Source organism: Pogona vitticeps, chromosome 8 (assembly GCF_051106095.1).
Source record: "Pogona vitticeps strain Pit_001003342236 chromosome 8, PviZW2.1, whole genome shotgun sequence".
NCBI lineage: Eukaryota > Metazoa > Chordata > Lepidosauria > Squamata > Agamidae > Pogona > Pogona vitticeps.
Genome location: NC_135790.1, coordinates 6162482 through 6184444, shown reverse-complemented (window position 1 = coordinate 6184444; position 21963 = coordinate 6162482). Strand labels below are relative to the sequence as shown.

The following is a 21963-nucleotide window of genomic DNA, read 5'->3' as shown; positions in this document are numbered from 1 at the left end:
TAATAGTGTGGAACGCTTCGATGATATGGGCATATTATTAAAGGTATTCAAATGAATTGAACCTCATTCGGGAAAAGACAAATGACTTGTTAGTGAGTAGGGACTGATGGGAAATTAATTTCCATCTCTTTGAGATGTGAATTTGCCCAAAATCACACATTTCCTCATGTGTGGGATGGAAATAGTCCTGACTTGGGATGAATGGGCAGTGATATAGCAGCATTCATGTTGAGTATGTGCTAGACAGAAACATTTTCCTTTTTTTACAAGCAACCTTCTAGCAATTTTGACAGGCAGTGGGATTTGCATGCCAACAAAAGGGGGTGGAGAAGGCAGAGGTGGGGAGAAGAAAAGACGAATCCTTTCTAACCCAATTAATCAATGCCCATAGAAGAATCCAGGCATTCATCCACCGTCTCTCTCACAAACACAAACAGTACTGTTTAGTAGATTAAGTCGGATGAGAAAGAAAACATCCAGAAAGAGATCTGTAGTTAGCAACAATGATGCAGGTCTTCCACTTTGCCCTATGTCTCTAGAAAATGGCTGGCAGAGAGGCTACAAAGGGATATATGTACAGCATGGCGACATTGGGCTGAGCCCCCCCCCCCAGTGCCTCAATGGTTGGAAAGTCCAGGGGAGATCTTGAACTTCATTGCTAGGTTCAAATTTCTCCTTTGGGCCAGCAGTTTAGTCTTTGCTCTTCTCATCTCCTCTGTTCAAATAATTGTGTGGCTTGGAATTTTTAAAAAAATTAACCTCGTGGATTCTAGATGGAATATAAAAGATCACTGGGATATATGTGTCTCTTTGCTCTGTCTTACAGTCCTTCCAGATCCACACAAATATCCCTTTTGGCTCATTTGTCTGAAGACAATGCATATTCCTGGTAGCCACACAAGAAGATAGGAAAGTACTACATGCTTTGAAAGCTTGATTTAATTATGCAAACAATTTAGGTAAAGATAAAGGTTCCCCTTGACATTTAGACCAGTCGTGTCTAACTCTAAGGGGCGGTGCTCATCTCCGTTTCCAACCCATAGAGCTAGCGTTTGTCTGAAGATAATCTTCCGTGGTCACATGGCCAGCATGACTAGACACAGAACGCCGTTACCTTCTTACCATAGTGGTACCTAATTATCTACTTGCATTTTTACATGCTTTCAAACTGCTAGGTTGGCAGGAGCTGGGACAAGCAACGGGAGCTCACTCCATCGCGTGGATTCGATCTTATGACTGCTGGTCTTCTGACTTTGCAGCACAGAGGCTTCTGCGGTTTAACCTGCAATGCGACCACGTCCCTTGCAAACAATTTAAGACAACTTAATTATGCAGGCAACACATTATGCCCCCAGCTGCCAGGGTAATCAGTTTACTGACCTAAGAATAATGTAAGGCTGAGTCAGTCTCAAACTGGCTATCTGAGCTTGTTGGGATCAAACTCAGATCATGAGCAGAGTCTTGACTGCAGTACTGCAGTTTAATCTCTACACCACAAGGCTCTCCCAAATAAAGAACCCACCTCTTTTCTCTGGAAACTTCAAAAATCAAGAGCAGAGTCTGAAAAAATGGCCAAAAGTGGTGGGTAGATTTTCCAAGTTGCAGTACAAAAATATGATTTATCCAGATTCTAAGCATTGGTGAGTGTAAGACAAAATTATATGTCCTGCTTTACCTGTAAAGTAGCCTTCCTAAGAATTTTGGCATCTAGGTCTGTACCAAAGAATGACTCAGCAAAATGAGCTCTGCACCTCTGCTATCATAAAAAAACCCCAGTGTGTTCATGATGGAAGGTCCAAACAGAACAATAAATGGGATTTTGCCACTATCTGAAAATAATTTACTTCTTTTTGGTTATAGCCACTGGAGCTCATACATATATGCATGTATCTCAGCTTCAGAAGCCCGCACTTCAAACAAAATTGCATAGCTGTATTTGCCTTGATTGAAAGGCTATTGTTCTTAAGAAACGGATGCCTGTATACAGCGGACCCCTGATGGTTAATGACTATGGCAGAGGAAGTTCAGAGCAGTGAGCTGTTCACACCTCCCTTGAAAACAACACCCTTCCTAGAGAAGACAGAGGCATGAGTGTAGAGGTAGTGTCACAGTTAAAGGAAGGAGGTAGATGCTGAAAGACAAAGGCTGAGAAGAAACGGCTTCCCCAGTACATCGAACCACTCCCGAAGGGCAAAAGCTGAAAGTGTTTCATTAATTGGTAGGGAGCAAAGCCATTTTTATTCTTGGGTTGGTTCTTTTTCTAAAGGTTTAGGAAGGAGCTTAAAACTGGACAGTTCCTGGACAATTCCCTATTTTTGTCTATAAGACCACAAATCACCTGCTAACTGGGAGATTCTGGCAGACATATATTTAAAAATGTTGTAATTTTTTCCTTTCTTTCTTTCTTTCTTTCTTTCTTTCTTTCTTTCTTTCTTTCTTTCTTTCTTTCTTTCTTTCTTCCTTTCTTCCTTCCTTCCTTCCTTCCTTCCTTCCTTCCTTCCTTCCTTCCTTCCTTCCTTCCTTCCTTCCTTCCTTCCTTCCTTCCTTCCTTCCTTCCTTCCTTCCTTCCTTCCTTCCTTCCTTCCTTCCTTCCTTCCTTCCTTCCTTCCTTCCTTCCTTCCTAGACTTGTATGTAAGTGTAATCTCATACTCTCCACCCTATTTGTGGAGAGAGATACAAATGTCATATATTGTGCGTGCAATTGCCTGGTGCACATCTGGTTGTTCTGATGCTCATGTTTGAACTAGGAATTGAATTTTTGGATTTCTTAGATCACAAATCCCCATAGTTCTCTATTCTGGTAGTTTGACCTGACAGACACTGACATGACTTGGAATGAGTCCTCAACTAGAAGGCATTGAGGCCCAGTAATGCCCAGCACTGGCAAAGCTTCCTGTTCAGAAAGAAAGCTCCACAATATCATGCCTGCATTGCCAGCAGGAAAAGGTCTCATTCATCTTGTGCTCCTTTGGTGATCCTCCATCCTGATGCCTTTTCTGAACCCTTACTGGCATTTGTGTATTTTGGCTCCCTGTGAAACAATGTAAACAGCAAAGATGGGTCATAAACTGAATATACAAGCAGGACAGATGGCTCCATCTTTATCACCCCTCTTTTGACCAGATGCCAGGAGTAAGTCCCAGTCAGCTTTCTAAGGCAACCACCAGGGAAATAATACAGAGCAACTTTCCCTTTCCTCCCTTTCACATTCCCTGAGCCTGAAATTAGTTATGCTGCATCTCCAAATGTTGGCTGTTTATCAATGCTTCTGTAGCTGAAAAGGCAAGGAGGGTTCGTTTTTAAAGATAAACAGCACTATCTCATATTCTGAGTTTTTCTTTCGCTTTTCCCATTATGAATGTGAGATTTAACATAATTGATCTGTGGGGGGTGTTGCTTCACCCTGAAGATGACCAGCTCTTTGTTGTGCTCCATGGTCACCATGGAAACACACAAATACCTCTATTCAATGCGTATTTAGACATTAGTCTCCAAAGGGTGCTATTATAGACGCTTTTCCTTACAGAAAGGTCCAGAATCTTGTAAAGAACAAGCAAAGCTTGTTGTCTGACCCTTGGCAACCCTACCCAAGGACATCTTTCCTCCATGGGGTGGGAATGTATAATGTACTCATTATTTCTAAAACTGTAAGGGAATGAACCTTGTTCTTATCCGATCCTAACCCTACCTTTAATTTCTCCTGAACTTTTCATCTGCACAGTATAAGACAGAGAACATGGTGTGGCCCCTTCCAGGTCCATGAGTACCCTCTTAGTGAGATGTTTGGAAATAAATAAGGCAAAATGCATGACATTTAATCAAACCAGCTTTTGTCCTTTATTGATCCCAGCACAACGTCCATGGCCTTGAAAAGCAGTGGTGATAAAATGTAAAAATAGCTACCAATATTTGACCATCCCAATGGTATATTTGTATTTTGCCATGCCACAAAGCACAGGATCATGTTTCATCTTGATATCCACTAATGCAGTTTGGGGCGCTTATGCAAGGTGAACTGTTGACTCATCGAAATCTCTAAACAGGAAGGTCATCTGAGCTCCTGTTAATATGTATGGCAAGATGTTTACAAAGCTAGTAACATATGCACAAAATAAGCTGGGAAAAGCAGGCACAATGAAGGATCGTGCCCAGACCAGTGCAAAGCTAGGTACATCTATGACTGATATTTATTGATGGTGGCTGGATTAGGTATTTTATCACTGTCTTCTCATGATTAGTTTTTGAAATGACCTCAGAAGATGCAGAGTTAATGTAGCAATCGGAAGAGTAGTTAATACTGAGAACTTCCACCAATCTGTACCTGTCAAGAACTCCAAGAAATCACTGCACCATTAACACCGAGAACACTGAATCACAAATTGAAGCAATGTCCCACTGACATCCCCGTACAAGGATGACACGGGACCTTGATGTGAATTATGCAGCATGGGATATTAAAGTACAAGCTGCAAAAAACCTTTGACCTGGTGGCCAAATTCCAATTCAGTGAGAGTTTTGGGGGCTGCATTCAAGCAGTGAGTGGGGTCAAGGGACCCACATACATTTGTGGGAAGGGGACTGCTGATATTTTCACCAAGCATAAGAATGAGCAAAATGCCTTCAAAGTACACAGCAATCTTATGCAATGGTTTACACCCAGTACCTCTATGGTGTTCAGACTACTTTTCTGCAGGGTAATTTGAACGTTAAATATTCTGTTATCTTGGACCACTGATGGGAGATCAGAGATCAAAGATTTACATGGTGTAAATGTGTGCGCACATGTGTATGCAGAAGATCCTGTGTATGACAGACTGGGGCCTGCGGAAGGGACAGAGAAACTCAAATGAGACCTTACCATTCAGATTTTACTCATACACCACAAATATTGTCTACCCCTTTTGCAGTGGGGAGTGATCACTCCATAGTTAGAGAATCTGCTCTGAGTCCCCCCCCCCCGATTTTGCCAATGCTAGCCAAGGCTGGACGAGCAGAGTCTCATGACAATTACACACGCACTGGTAACATCTCATATAGATTATTGCAATGTGCTCTATGTGGGGCTGCCTTTGAAGACAGTCCGGCGACTGCAACCTGTCCAGAATCGAGCTGCGTGGCTCGTGAGTGGTGGGGCCGCTAAATAACACATCAAGCCGATTCTGTTTAAGTTACATTGGCTACCAGTTGCTGCCCGGGCCCAATTCAAAGTGCTTCTTTTGATATATGAAGCCCTAAATGGATAGGGCCCTGGATACCTGAAGGACCGCCTCCTTCCATATAAGCCTACCCAGCAGTTAAGATCTAGCCAGGGTGCCCTTTTGAGAGAGCCGTCCCTCAAGGAGATAAGAGGGAGGGCTTGTAGACAAAGGGCCTTTTCAGCAGCTGCCCCCAGACTATGGAATGCCCTCCCGACTGAGATTCGTCTGGCACTGACGCTGATGACATTTCAGAGCCAGGTCAAAACCTTCCTGTTCCAGAAGGCTTTTAACTGAAATAACATCAAATGTGGGTCCTGATGGCAATTGAATTGTATTTTAATCATTTTATCTTTTATTGTATTTTAATTGACTTTTAATAGTTGTAAGCCACCCAGAGATCTTTGGGTAGAGTGGGCGTCATATAAGTAAGTTAAATAAATAAATAAATAAATAAATAAATAAATAAATAAATAAATAAATAAATAAATAAATAAATAAATAAAGGAAGGAAGGAAGGAAGGAAGGAAGGAAGGAAGGAAGGAAGGAAGGAAGGAAGGTACTGAACCCTATCCCCACTATACAGTCACAATCCCCCCTGTAAAACTCAGACTAAAACCCTGAGTGGACTCACCACTGGCATAAATTAACTCCATGTTAACAGTGACATCCCGGATTGGGTTCAAGGTTTTGATACTCACATAAAAAGCCCTCCACAGTTCGGGCCCATGTTACTTCTCCTTAATGTCATCTGCCTGACCCACAAGATCATCCCAGTCAAGGCTCCTCCGGGTGGCCACCCCGAGGGAGACCCATAAATCCTCTATAAGAGGCAGGGCCTTCTTTGTGTTGGCTCCAACTTTATGGAACCAGCTTCTGGGGGAGCTTTGCCTAGCCCCCTCCCTGTGGACATTTAGGAAGCAATTAAAGATGTTGCTTTTCAAGGAGGCTTTCCACACCAACCCCAGCTGACCTCCTTCCTCCCCCCTTTTTTTCCTTTCCCCTCCTCTTCTTCCCACCCCTTCTTTTCCTCCGCCAGCTCTGGGATTAGTTGGGGCCGCCTTGGGTATTTTTTTTAGTGTTATTGCTGTTGGTTTTAATATTGCTGTTTTAATTTTTGTTTTCTATTTTATGAGTTGTAACCCACCCAAAGTAGTGCTGTGACACTAATGGGAGCGGGACACACTGAATGAATGAATGAATGAATGAATGAATGAATGAATGAATGAATGAATGCAGAGTTATCAGCACTTTCCTTTTGCAATGAGGAAGAAGCAATTGTTATAATCAGACAGGAGATGGCTGCTTGAAGAAAATACTGTATTGTACATTTTATTCAGAAATTCGCCTCTGTAGGAAAGAGGTATGTCTCACCAAGATACCAAGTTTGAACCTTTTCTCACTTTTCTGAATGCTGATGTGTTTTTCTGATAAGCTGTTTTTCTTTGATGCAGCTTTAAATGCTTCAAAAAGAGAGAGAGACTTCAAAGCACTTTGGAATATTGCTGAAGTATGCACCGCATTCCATTCCAGCTTTAGACTTCCTCATTAATAAGGCAAGACCACCAAACCTGCTTGGCAACAAGAACGTAATTAAGAGAAGAACATAATTCAATGTAATACTTAACAAACCAGCAATAACAATTTAGGGAAAAATTGCCTAAGCATTGCTGCCTTTGCATAAAGTTAAGGGCATGTAATGGTGATGTCAGCAATGCTTGTGTTGTCTGTGGGATTGTAGAGATGGTAGTCCAAAAAGATAACTGAAGCACTGGACAACACCAGCAATCATTATGTTAGACTGCACAGGGAAGCCATTGAAATTCACAAACACCAGCAGAGCTTTAACAAAAAAGAAGAAAGTTTAAAACTCAACAAAGCCTGGCTCCCAGCACTGAAAAATACAGCCTGCAAAAGGTCAACAAACTCTACCCAGCCACAAGGACCAGTGATCACTGCACACAAAAGACCAGCTAACAACACCAATCAATTATAGTGACATATATCTCTTCCCCCTTATCACAACAATACACCCACAACAAAAACACACTGATTACCATAATCAACCAATCTCCTGAAAAGGACAAAAGCTGGTCCCACAGCTATAAATACTCAACTATCCAACAAGCTGCAACAGAGCACAGACAGTTCTGACTTCTGTCCTCTGAAGATGCCAGCCAAAGAGACTGAAAAAGGAAAATTGTCTCCTATGCTGAAACAAGCAACCCTGAACATACCCAGAATTAAAATAACTCATACATCTTTTTTTAAAAAATTGCTTATCTTGAAAGATAATGTTTGACCCCACCCATTTTGGGGGGCTTGGGGAAGAATCCAGACTGCAAGGGCTCAGTGCCATTCACAAAGTGTAACCAAGCAAGGGAAAAAACCCAGAAGCTGAGTCCTTTTTTCATCAGTTAACCACATCTCAACTAAACACAGATCAATTGTCAGGGCTGTAGATCATCTTGACTGCTGCCATTGATGCTGTCAACTTTCAGGCTGCCCTTTGCTTTTTCCTGCAGGCAAGACATTGTGCAGCAATATCAGGCCATTTCCTGGCATTTTGAAACATTTTGAAACATGGGTAGAGAAGCACAATATCCTATGTTTATCGATTTGAGACTTTTTTTTTTTTTTTGGAAGAACTGAAAAATTTGTAGCGAACCTTACCTATTAATTCTTTTCCATTCTCATGAACCTTAGAGTGACCATATGAAAAACTATGTGCGGATGTACTACACCTTTAACAGCTGAGCAGAATAATGAATGGCACAGCCATTGAAAGGTACAGGCGCTTGTTCCTCTTTTTCTTGAGATTGCCCCAATGGCTCCACCCCAAAGATCTTATCACGAGGTGTCATCCTGAAAAACATCTGTCTTTCTCTTTTCTTTCTGACCAAGCTAGACATTATATTGAAACATAGCAGAGGGCTACGGAGAAAGCGAATTAGTAGTTTATAGGCTCAAGGGTCTATTCCCACTAATGTCCCTTTGGTTTCAATAAGCCTCCCCTCAAAGCTTCAGAAAGCTGCTTTTAAAGACTGATCCCCAGAATCCCCATGCAGGCTGGGACTTCCTTAGAGTATAAAGGTAAAGGTTCCCCTTGACAATTTTTGTCCAGTTGTGTTCGACTCTAGGGGGCGGTGCTCATCCCTGTTTCCAAGCCATAGAGCCAGCATTTGTCTGAAGACAATCTTCCGTGGTCACATGGCCAGTGTGACTTAGACATGGAACGCTGTTTCCTTCCCACCGAGGTGGTCCCTATTTATCTACTCGCATTTGCATGCTTTCGAACTGCTAGGTTGACAGGAGCTGGGACAAGTGATGGGCGCTCACTCCGTCATGTGGATTCGATCTTAACAGCTGAAGATCTACAGACCTTACAGCACAGAGGCTTCTGCGGTTTAACCTGCAGCGCCACCACGTCCCTTCTCCTTAGACTATAGTCCTCAAAATTAAAGTTTCAAAATGGTCCTAGATATGACTCTATGTGTAATCAGCCCAGTTTGAATATCCTGACTCATTACCAGCACTTCCAAGTGAGAATTCTGACCTACATTTATCCACTGTTTTTCAATATGCACATGCAATGAACAGAAAGCATTTAATTGCCATTAAAGTGTCATGACAGCTTTCATTGACTTTAGGGCCCACTAGATTCATATCTTATATTTCCTGCACTTTCATCCTCCACTCCAGTCTAATGCAGCCTTTGTGTTTTGTCCTCATCCTTCCCTGAGCCTCAAATCCACTTACTCTTTTCTAATGGGGAGCGGCTGATCACATACTTCTCTTTACTATGATCTGCCAGACTGCTGACAAGGTTTACTGTTGCAGACACTTCCTCTTGTTCTTCCTCCTTTCCCAAAGAACAGGGTGATTCATATGTTACAGTGACCTACATCTTGATTTGGCACCAGTCTCTGCACTAAAAATAGGTCCAGCAAGGTCACTCTCTCTGCTCTGCCTTTTCTAAAGATAAAATTGCTTTCCTTTCAGATATCCAGTGTCCGGACAACAAAGGGTACAGCTTTCAAGTTTTCAGTGTAAGATTTAGGCCAGTTTGTAGGTTAACCTTTTCTTCCATAGAGGGCAGCTAAGAAATTGCCAACATGAATGGGATGGCTTCATTTCAGATGTCTAAAGGTGGTCTTTGTCCAATGGAAATAACTCCATTGCACAGAATTGGGCACATCAAGCTTGATTGTTTCAACCGTTCTTAAGCAACAGTCCGAGCTTGGGTAAGTTGTTTTTAGACTACAATTCCCAGGATCCCCAGGTAGCATGACCATGAACATATGGATTATTTTTTTACATACAAAAAATATCCACCAAATTTTCCAGGGTCTGATAACAGCGAAACAAAGCAGATCTTTCTCATCACTTGACCCTTCTTCTCACTCCCTTTTTAAAAACTTCAGGTGAATCTTCTGAAAACAAACCATGGCGTCCATCACAGCTATATGTTCCTTCCCCCCCAAGTATCATCCCCTTAACAAATGGTATTTCTCTACAGTGGTGGCCATCATAGTTCCAAGCAATGCCTAACATGAGCAGGATCCTCGCCAAATACAAGATACTGAGAGATCCTCCGGCCACATGCTATCCCTTTCTTTGTTTTTCCACAATAAAAATACATGCCAGGGTGAGCCATCAGATCGTTTCTTACAAGGTGCCTTACCACAGAAAGATCCCAGATCGTACTCCAAAACCTGGTGTTAGCCCTGTCAGTCACACACCCGACCTCTTCATAGTTTGTGACTCTTTTCCCCACCTCAATATCCAAAGGCTGTTCGTCGAACTAGACAATATATGCACATATTCACAACCTGTAGTCCTCAAGTAGTGAAAGATACCTGTTTGATGTAGCTGATTTTGCTCATGGACGTATCTTGCATCTAAATAGATTTTGTTTTGCAATTAGGCCTTGGAAGCTAAACATGGACTTAATTTGCAATCATGTTATGGGGCGTAAAATGAGCTAATTGCAGAGAAATCATGTTACTGGAGGTAAAGCAAGCTACTTACAGAGAATACTCATTTTTCTTAAGGTAGTATGATGTTGAAGCTGGTAGCATGCGAACCATTCCAGTCAAGGGGAGAGATTTTGACTAGATTGTGGGAAATCTGCCAGTTTCATTTCTTTCCCATTTGAATTCCTAAGCCCTAGGTTCTTTCCAGCCCAAATGTGAAGTCATCTCAAATTTTGGTAAATTCTTAAAACAACATCAATAATCCTGAAACGGAATGCTACTCCATTTGAACTGGCCAAATATGATGAGAATGATGTGGCCGTAGCTACAGATCTTCACAGGAGGAGGAAGGAAACTACTCTGAGCCTACCTGCCCTAAAGTTGTTAAATATAAGAAGCCCCTAAGAAAAAGATGTGCCACAGTGCTGAATTAGGGATTCAAACCCAGATTTTTAAGAATCCAGAGGCCTGGATCTGGATAAACACATCTGTGAGCATACATATGTCTCCCATTCAAATTGTTTGAAACTCAAGTTCTTCCCATCCTGGATATTAAAACAAAAACTGTGGAAGTTTGGAAAATTCTAGTAACAAATGAATGGAACTAGAGATGGGCATGAACTAGCAGTTCGATGGTTCACGGTGGTTGATTTTTCATCTGAACGGGAGTTTGGCACCTTCCAGCCCCACCTCCTCTGGCTTGCACCCACTGAGAGGCAGAGACTGGAGGAGATGGGACAGGAAAACTGGGGAGCTGCCTCTGAGTGGGTGCCCACTGGAAGAGGTGGGGCCGGGGAGTACAGAACACCTGTATAGAACATGAACTGCTGGTTCTTTTTTGCTCTGTCAAAAAAAAATAATAACCAACAGTTCATGGCCATCTCAAAATGGAACTCGATTTCCTCCCGTTTCTCTTTCTCATGATGTTATTTTTTTATATGCATTTTTTTTCTCTCTGCTGAAGTTTTTAATTAAACCCCATACAACAAATGCCAAACGCATCAGCAAGATGTCCAACTGCCCCTTCTGAACATCCATTAGCACCAGAGGTGTCAGATCAGCTCAGCAACATAAGCTGTGCCCCGGCTGTGCTGAGCATGCAGTTTTGTTGATGACATGGTGTGTCAGCCACACCAGCTCTGCCGGGTCACAGCACAACACCTTATCTGAATCTAATAAAAGTCAGGGGGGGGGGTGGCTTGACCCACTGGGAAGATCAGTCCAGCTGGCTGGCTTCTCTCTGCCTGCAGCACAATCAATAGAGCGCAGCAATAAAGAGCAGGGTACCCAGGACAGAAGCGGGGCTGGAGGACGGCATAAACTGCCAAGACATCTTTCATTGGTAACCAAAGAGGCTTTCGAGAACCTTCAAGGATCATTTGACCTAAGCTTTGAAATATGTGCTCTATCACTGGGCTATGTTTTCTAACTCAGACAAGAACTTTATTCCTTTGTGGTCTTCCATCAAATGCTTATCAGACCTGATTTCAACTAGCTTCAAAAATCAGAAATCAGAAGCAAAACTAGTACAAAGTAGAACAACACCATTTGAATAAAGCTCTTCTCATATATATTCCATTAAATTGGTTGAGGCTTACCAAAATTCTCATTTATAGTCTCATTCTCTCTCACTACCAGCTTTTACTTCAATGGTTTAACCCTGTTATTTCTGATCTTTTCTTTCAATTTAATTTTTAAATTAATAAATCCAGATCTTTGTCAGGTACCCTTAATTGCCTTCATCTATTGTTTCACATCATTGGATTCCTGCATCGAGCAGAGGGTTGGACTCAATGAAATTATAGACCCCTTCTAACTCAATTATTCTATGATTCCGTGATCATTTTTTTTGGGGGGGGGGAATCCATTTACTTCTGAGTCATTTTAACAAACCATAGGTAGTACTATCTACACTCTGTACAAATGTGTGTTCAGAAATATTTTGCAGTGCTGTGCTAGAGGATGCTAATAAATGATCCTAAAGGTCAGTGTGGCTTATATGTGGGATGTGCACTCCATTTCAGAATTATGGTGCACGGGGCGAATTATATGACTTGCTGACAATATCTGATTTCATATTGAAAGAAACTTTCCTGTAACTAAGGCATTGAGAATTGTTGTTGTTGTTTACTCATTAAGTCGTGTCCAACTTTTCATGACCCCATGGACCAAAGCACTCCAGGCCCTTCTGTCTTCCACTGCCTCCCAGAGTTTGGTCAAATTCATGTTGGTAGCTTTGATGACACTGTCCAACCATCTCATCCTCTGTCGTCCCCTTCTCCTCTTGCCTTCACACTTTCCCCGCATTAGGGTCTTCTCCCTGGAAGACCTATTGAGAATACCCTTCCTTTTTGCCACTGTTGCCACTTCTTAAAATGTGTGAAGTCCCTGCAAGATAGAAACATTTAAAATAGCAGCCACAGCAAAAAAAAAAAAAAAAAAAAAAAAAAAAAGGAGAAGTATGATGAATATCAATAATTTAATAGAGACACTCTCAACGATTCAACACTCATCAGCTTTCCTGGAATAACCATGTACAATCAAGACAGCCAGATATTCAGATCAACCATGACGTGCATAGACAATGTCTTTTGAAAATCACAGAAAGGTGAGAGGTGACAGTAGCCACAAGGTATCTTTGTCTTGCCCAATGACTTGCTAACATAGGCAAAAAAAAGAAAAAGAAAAAGAAAAAAGAAACACCTATATTGCAGTAGCGATGCAGTTGTAATTATGTAAAATCAAAGGACTCACACAAATGAGTAAATATCTACGGCCTGAAAGGGTCACTTTTTCTTGCTGCAAGATTTGGATTGACTGAGACCTTTCTTTTTTAAAGCATGGAATGCAAAGGGTTCTAAATGTGCCTTTCCCCCCCAGCTGCACCTCAGTTAATCTACTCTTTCTACAATCCCAGTGCTGAACTGATGCATTACACCCTCTCTCCTGCTCTCTCCTGAATCAGTATGTCACTGGCTGGGAGTGTTTGTCTTCCTGCATCGCTCACTGGGGAGACAGAGCTGCATGCAGTTCAGTTGTCATTAATCAAAACCATTCAATATTTTTTTCTCCCATAGACGGGGGCCGGGGGCTGATCAGACATTTTATTTTGCTTGCCTCGCCTTTGCCAACCGCCTACTCATTATCTGAGTACTTTCTTTTTGGGGATCAGCTGGGTTTGAGCTGCCTGGCATGCTCGGAGCAGGATATAGAGCAGAACCATGGAAGAAGAGGCTGCCAGGAAGCTGAGTCAGCAACGGTAAATCCATCAGGCGCTCCCACCAAGGACGCTGCAGGAAGGACAAAGGCATATGCTGAGAGATCTAAAGCAATAGCCTTGGAAGCAGAAGTGTCCTGTACTTAATTGAGTGCCATTCACTCCTGGAGGCAATTTCTTCCCTGTTAAGGGACATCGAATGCATGCAACCCACCCACCCCCCAGTCTTCAAGATGGAGGACTTCTCATCTAATCATGCATTAACCTTTGCCCTCCCATTAGGGATGAACGTGGCTGGGCCCTCCGATGCTTTCAGGGCAGGCTTCCAATTAGCCAAAGTGGCTTTTCTTGACAAGGCTCTGCTATTCCTCCCAAAGTAATAAGAGGGGAGGAAGGGGGGAGATGGCTTTAAAATGCACGGGGAGCCAGAGTATTGATTTATATATAGATCATCTCTAGGCTGGGGGAAGGGTTTCTGAGACTCCTTTCCCTCGGCACCTGAGAAAGAGAGAGGGGACCACCATCTGGAGGAGAAATGTATTCCCCTCACCACCTCTGAGGTTCTTGTTTCTTGGAGAAGAGATTGCCTTTCCATTCCTTTTCCTTCACCTGTTGGCCCTTTCGGGAGGGTTTGACAACCATCACTAGACGCTGGGGTGATGGGAGTTGTAATACAGGCCATCTCATCCCTCTCGGGTTAAGGAAAACAGCCAGTTGGGTTTGCACACCTGATGGCATTTTGGGGTAATCTGATCTGGTAAAGCTGACAATTTGTACAGTCAGTCTTGAACAGCCAGCCTCTGTTTCCTCTAATGTAACAAAAAAGACATAAAGAAAAATATCTGCACCTAACCTATGCATTGGTAATGAAGTGCATTGTGATGGATATTTTCTTGTTTATATGTAGAATGAAGAAGGGGAGGACAGTGATCCATACCAGCAGTGAAACCCTTGCAGCCTTTCATTCTTGGGGAGAAAATCTCTCTCTCTCAATCTGTGTGTGTGTGTGTGTGTGTGTGTGTGTGTGTGTGTGTGTGTGTGTGTGTGTGTGTGTGTGTGTGTGTGTGCGCGCGCTTACATCCACTTCTTTTTTTCTCCTCCCAGAAGATCCTTCTGCCCGGGATTTTTTAAAAATATTTTTTCCCCAATGAGATTTCTTGGCTGTTCTGCAGTTGTTTTTCTACAAACTGTGCAGAATCGACGCAACTCTTGCACAAAATGGCTTCTTTTCTGTACAAGATTGCCTGCAAAAAAAAAAAAAAAAAAAAAGGTGAGCTGCATAACATCTACCAGTTTCTTGGGCAAAAGACCAGGCAAAATACCAGGGGTAGAGCAAAATGGGAAAGAAAAAGACGGCTGGATAACTCAGTGGTCTAGTAATCTGGCTGTAGAGCCAGAGGTTGGGAGTCTGATTCCCAACTGTGACTCCTTAACAGAAGTTGGACTCGATGACCCATTGGGTCCCTTCCTGCTGCTGCTGATTTGTACAAGAAGCCAAGAAATCATGCTGGTGGAGAGAGACATCTGGGAAAATATTCTTGGCATTGGGAAATCAAGAAAAATTACAAAGAAAGATACATGTTTGGAAGAATGTTCAAATCTGTAACTCACACACCTCTGAAAAAGCTAGATTTGCCTCTTGCTGGGAATAGCTGAGTAGCTTTGCAGGTATGTCTTATCAGCAACTAAAATGTATATTCTTCTCTCATGGCAAAAGTCAGATCTGTGGTGCCTCCTTGAAAACCCGAAGAGAGAGTGCGAGAGAGAGAGAGAGTTTCAGCCCTGGAGTTCATGAGCAGAAATAAAAGAGAATCAGGGCTGAGCAATATCCAGTGTAAAAGGCAGATATTGATTGAGCCTCCCAGGATTCTTCATTGAAGTAGGCATTCCACATCTTGGTGAGAGGGAAACAGAGCAAAAAATCATTCTGACTAGATGCTGACCCTGCTGGCTCTGTAGTTAAAATTAATGCTCCAGATACCATCACACCTTAAGCTGTTTTTTTTTTAAATTTACAGTCTCTGTCCTGAAATGTTAGTTCAACCGCAGATCTTGCAGCATCAGTATCTAGCCCAGATGAACGTTGGATGTTTTTCTTTCTCCTGGGCTCCAAGCTCTGTACCATCCAGCCTGATGAAGGATTCAAAGGGAGCTCAAAAACCTGCCTTCTACTGAACAGCATCCTGTTAGTGTTCGCCTAAGTTTCGTATAACTTGTCACGGCTAGTTGCAACTAACTGATATGGTGGCAGCGTTCACCTTGGTCATGTGCCTGATTGTGCAACCAAGAGGCACCCTGGCATCTCATCAATTCGCTCAAATTAGCTGCGGTAAGTTACACAAGCCATATGCCAACACTAATTGTTTTCTGGCCGGTTCTCTTTCAGTGGTTAATAAAGATATTTCCCAATCCTTATTTCAGAACTTCAAAAACAAGACTGAGAACATCAGAAGAATCCTCCTAGATAATCCATCTAGTGCTGCATCCAACTGTGACCAACTGAATGTCAACAACAATTTATAAAAACAGGACATGGTGGTTGTAGCTGTCTCCTTTCTGTTGCTTCTAAGGATAGCTATTTGGACTTTCAACAAAATGTTGCAGCATGAAGTCCGGAATACATGGATTTTTTTAAGGATGAGATGCACAGTCTAAGAGATGCCATGTGTTCCTAGTTTTTAATCAGTCAGTCAAGGTCACCTCCAAAATACAGTACTCTATTCCATTCCTATCCACCTTTCATTCCAGTTGCAGCAGTTCATCAGCACCCAATGACCACCAAGCATGCCCAACACTGGCTTTTTTCAAGCATCCCTAGTATTTTCTTTCTAAATATGTTTATACTTCTACAAATCATAGTGCTTTTCCACTTCTGACATCCTGAGACTTCTCTCCTGTGTCCCTCTGCCTACACAAGCATCTTTACGCTTCACTTGAACAATGGGAATAGAAAAATAATGATACTACCTTCAGGTAACCATTATGGTTTGTCCTACCAAGAGCTCTCTCCCATTAACTTTTCCCATCAACTTTTAAACCTTTCTAAAGATCAAAGTAGATGTTAAGGGAAGTCTCAATTTCCTCCAGTTCTCCTTCCATAGTGGGATTTGCAAAATGTTTCCATGATCAGAGTTCTGAATGAAGCCATGTTAATCTTCTAATGACTAATCACACACAAAGGAATATTCAACACAGGATATGGAAGTGATGAAGGTAATTTGCTATGATGTCATCTTTCACCAGTTGGGTAGCACTCCTAGGGAAAAAAAATGATGTTAAGTATACAATCTAATTTGACACTCAAAGGTATGTGCATGTATGTTTTTTTAAAAGCTTAATCACCATAGCCTAAACTTACAGTACATCAGCTGAACAAACTACTGAATAGTAAGTCAACATTTTCCATTGACTCAGTGGGTCTGATCTGGTTTGGATTAGCAACAGCATTGAGGCCTGTGATTAAAAAACCCTGTTTCATATTTTTTTCTAACTATTGACATTTGCTTAAAATAATAGAAATGCAGGATGAAAGTACATAGAAATGGCAACGTTTTGCTAAGCAGGATCCGGTAGTTCCTTTCCTCCCCCCAACCCAACTAATTTTATCCCTCCCTGCACTTTGTTTCTTAAGACTAATGAAACCTCATTGCATCCCATTAAAAACCAGCTCAGTAAATACGCCAATCAATAGGTGTCATCATGAGGTTTAATTGATATATTGATTTGGTTTTTAATGCAAATCATTCGTTTTTGCTGTTTCTGCAGGTTTTGCATACTTCAGAAAGTTACCTTGGTAATGCGTGTGTTCTTTGCAAGTGTCAATGACATCTCTGTCATGAACAGAGGTCTAAGCTCCTTCCTAGATATGATTCATGAGCACCATGACTTTCCATGGTGGTGTGACAAGGCTGCAAAGGGATTTATTGTTCTGGGAGCTTTAAGGGAGATGCACACACACATCTCTTTATATATACAGTTTTGTTCTAATTTGGAAAAGAAAGACTGTGAAGAGTTCATATCAGTGAAGGAAGCTGCAATGGACTATTCTTGGACCCTTTGTTCTTGAACCCCTGTGTGATTAGAATCGTGCCAGTACCCTACATTTATCAAGAGAACTGGTTCCACAATAAAGAAAGGAACTCCATATAAGATGGTCCTTGTCCATACATTTTACTGACCATGTTCCTCTGGGAAGTATGGGTGATGTTTGAGAGACATCCCAGTGGTCAGAGATACTGATTGCACAGATTTCTAAGTCACTGCTTCACCTGCAAGAGATGCCAGGATGGTCTATGTTTATATCCTTCAGGATTTGCCCAAACCCCTTTAATGTCCTCTAACAGTCCATTTCTGTCTCAAAGACAAGGTGTTTGCAGGGCGTTAAGATTAGACACAAACTCCTTTTGCCATTTGAAATGCCTTTCTGCTCACAGAATTTTCTTCTACCAGCTGAACACTGATATCTGCTGACAGAGTGATCGGCCCTATTAGCTGAAGATGGGAGTGGGATAAAGGAGGAAGTGAGTTATTCAAGAAACAAAACTTGAGTTATAAGTTGCGGTGGCACAGCTGACTACAAGGGAGGCTGATGACTCCAAGGAGAGGGCTGCGACGCCACTCCAGGTTTAGCTGTAAATGTACAGGAGCTCTCCATGGTGCTGAAACCTGTATGTAAAATATGTTGGGATTGCTTCTGTACAGCTCAGACTAAAATCCAGAGCAGACCACCTGCCTGCACTCTGCCAGTGAGTCCTAAGTGATAGCAACACCTTTAGGCTGGGAAAAGTTTAAGCCCAGTTTCAGGTGGCCTTGTATTGGCCCAGCTAACTACCAGCATTTAGAGCTAGAAAGGGTTGCCCTGGAAATTACAGCCAGCAGCACCTCATGTGATAGCAGACTGCCCGCTTTCTCCATATCCTAAGACCAAAGTATCTATTTTTTAAGTGGAAGAAGTTCATACTCATTTACTGAGGCACCTCATAACCTGCCATCTGTGTACATAGTCTTGTGATTCCTACTACGCCTAAGAGAACATGGGCTTTCATATTATTCACTGAAAGTATACTTAACATCCCTTGTGGCTCATCAGTCATGCAGTCCTCAAGCACAGACTTTATTTTCACATCCAATAATCAGGCAATTTCTGAAGAGTCTCGGTAATTTATACCCAGAAGTGAAGGCAGCACCTCCAACTTGGTCCTTTCTTTGGTTCTCATTTAGTTGATGGTATCTCCTTTGAGTTTAAGGCAACAGCCAATTTAGGATTATTCTCCTTTAAGACTGCTTTCTTGGTGGCCATTTCACCTGCTGGAAGAAGAAGTGAATTATGTGTGCTATGTTGTGAACTACCATTTCTACAATTCTATATGGAAAAGGTAGCACTTTAAACAGACCCAACTTTCTTCCTGAAAGTTGTTCCATGAGCATCAACCGTTGGTGCTGCCTACCTTTTATTCATTTCCCTCTGTTGATTTGGAGAGATAATCAAATAGCTTGGGTGTTAAGCATGCTCTAGCTTTCTGTGTTTCACTGGCAAATGAATTTTGCAAGACTTAGAAGCTGTTTCTTTGCTACCTAGGTCCTTGTAAGGGTCAGACAATTTCAGTGTTATACAAAGTGGGTTGCATCCATCGTTACATTATTGTATGAACCGGCAATGTTGCCAGTGCTGCAGTAAGCACAGTCTACTCCACAAGAGCCATCGTTACATCATCAGAGGAGTGCAGTGACAAGACACCTGCAGAGCAGCAACATGGTCTTGTCCTTTGGTTTTTGTGACTTCTTGGAGATTAAAAGTGCAGCCACAAGAATCAGATACATCGTTTTGATGGTCTGTGCTCTCATCAGTTTTGGCACGACATCCCACCAGCTGGAATCTGATGTACAAAGTCAACCATACCTGTGAGTCACAGAGACAAAGAAGACAGGTTACTTACCTATAACGAGGGGTGTGTGTGTGTCTTTGAGTAGTTGACAGTGAACTCACACAACCCAACTGCCTCCCTTTAGTCTGCCATGTTTTAACAGATGTACTGAGGGGCATGAAGATGGGAAATGAGGGGGAACCGTCAGGGAGTGGCTGAGCACACTCAGATGGGAAAGGGAGAAGCAAGCACGAAAGCTGTAGAGTGCTGTGATGTTAATGACAGAGATGGCAACATCTGTGAAACTGTAGTCCATTACTGATCAGTACGGAGGGCCATGTGCAATGGTTGGTGATGCTGGTGACTAATTGCTTTATTTATTTATTCATTTTTCTTCCCTGGCCCTTTTTAAATCTCTGAACCAACTTACAATGGCCAGTAAGAAGATCTGGAAAAAGGCTTTCAAATATTTTGGGGTTGAAACATGTTGTTATATGCCGTCAAGCTGCTCCTGATGTATGGCAACCCCATGAATGAGTGATTTCCATAATATCCTGTTCTCAGCTGCCCTGCTCAGCTCTTGGAAACTCAACCCTGTGGGTTCATTTAGGAAGTCACTTCATCTCATACTGGGTCTTCCTCTTTTCCTGCTGCTTCCCACCTTTTCCAGCATTATTGTCTTTCCCAAGGAACCCTACCTTCTCATGATGTGCTCAAAGTAGGACAATCTCAGTTTCAATATTTTTGCTTCCAGACATATTTCAGGCTTGATTTCATCTAGGACTCACTTTTTTGTGTTTCTGGCAATCCAGGGTATCCACAAAGCCCTCCTCCAGCACCACATTTTAAATGAATTGATTTTTTCCTTGTAACACATTGGTATAAATAGATTTCAATGTGCCGCATCTTGAGCTTTCTTCATTTCACCCATATAAAACCAAAAAGCCTCAAATATTGTGACTTCTTTTTATAGAAAGGGTTGCTCTATTCCCCTGATTTTGGCTTACTTCTTTTTTTTACATTTCCTAGCTCTTTAAAATCTATTTTGAGATGCAGAAACAGAACTGCAGGCAGTACTCCGATGGTGACATCAGCGTCAACCTATACGCACTTTGAAATTGGAAGTTTTATTTTTCTATCCTTTTCAACACACACAAGCATGAAATTCTCTTTTATTCCCACAGTTGTCACACACTAGATTGGTCTTTTTATGACCCAAACCTCTCTTTCCTGGTAAGCCACTGCTAGCTCAGACTAGCTGGGTGTAAATGAAATTAAATTGACTTATGTTTCACCCCCATGTGCCTCACTAGACTAACTCACATGAAACTCCATTTGCTTTTTTATTATGCTGGTATGTTTATGTCATGCGTTTGTCAACATGAGTCAAGATTATTATGTCTATCATAATTCAGAAAAAGAAGTGAGAAGGTGTTCAGCATTTTAAAATGTCAAATTCTATTTTGGAAATGTCAGCAGGTTTCAAATCTCTGACCATTTCTTTCCAACTTTAACCAATGAGAAGACCTCTGCCGTGAAGCAAGAAACTTATGTATGGATATGATTTTATTTATTTATTTGGTTGGTTGGTTCCATTTTGTCATTCAGTAACCTGTAGTTTAAGCACAGTAATTCATAACATACACCAATCTTCAGCTGTGCCTAATACTGGCAGCATCAACAAACTGCTCATTAAGATTTGCATCAATGTCCAAACAAATGCATGGTAAGTGTGTATAAACCCATTGAATCAAGACAGGCCTTTGAAGTGTTTTAAAGAAAATTTTCTGACACCTGTATCTTTATTGCGACTCTGTTACCTCATAATAAAATGCACAGATATTTCTCTTGGTTTAGTAAGAAGAGAAATGTTGATGGTGTTATTAGAAGACATGTCAATAGTATTTTCTGCCATAATATTCTGCTGGTTTGCTAATTCTCTTCCCTACCACCACAAGATTGTGAATCAATAAGGCATGTGGAAAGGTATGAGTCCATACTTCCAAAGTTTGCTAATAAGGTTTTTCTTTCACTGGCTACTGAAAATTACTTAAGTCCTCTCTCTTTTTCACGCCTTGTCTTTTACCTTCTTTTCAAAGGTAGATCAGGCACACAGGGATAGAAGGATGTTGCCATTCCAAATTGAGAATCAATCTCACTTATTCAAGCCCACTGGGGTGAAAATGAACACTTTCCCAAAAGGACACACCATGAAATTAGAAGTGATGTTTTAAATCTCATTTTGAATAGAGGCCTTTTATGGCTGTATAGATGCTATTCTCAGGGGATTTTTATAAGCACCGTCCTTATGTTCTCACTCTCTCTTTTTAAAAAAGGGACTATCAAGGTGCTGATTTTGGTGACCATCCAATACCTCAGAGTTTTTCAGAAGACCTTGAGTGGTAAGAAGAAAAAGTATTTTAGAAAATATGTGCATGGATTATATTAGGAGTCTAAAGGTCATACTGGAGATTAGCACACATAAGTATTCACTTTGACTAACCTATTTTGCCCCCACAACAGATTTTTCTCAGAGTAATGTTTTGTAGCTATTGGCCTCACATGTTAGGTTTGTATCTACTTTCCAAAGCCCAATCATAAATCAAAGCAAATAGAATGTGAGATATGTAAAGAGAAGCACGTGGCTTGACAAACAGATGCCCTTCGACACTTGAGGAACACTGCTTCTAAATAAGTGCTAAGTGTAATG

The 21963-nt window shown here is 41.7% G+C and overlaps 1 long non-coding RNA gene across 1 annotated transcript; it reads right to left on the bottom strand.

The window, feature by feature from the left end:
- Positions 1-7384: 7384 nt before the first annotated feature.
- On the bottom strand, positions 7385-21762 carry LOC144584177 (uncharacterized). The gene is made up of 2 exons (XR_013538273.1): positions 15005-21762; positions 7385-14633 (listed from the first exon to the last, which is right to left on the bottom strand). It is a non-coding gene; the product is annotated as an uncharacterized LOC144584177 (long non-coding RNA).
- Between the last annotated feature and the right edge of the window lie 201 nt (positions 21763-21963).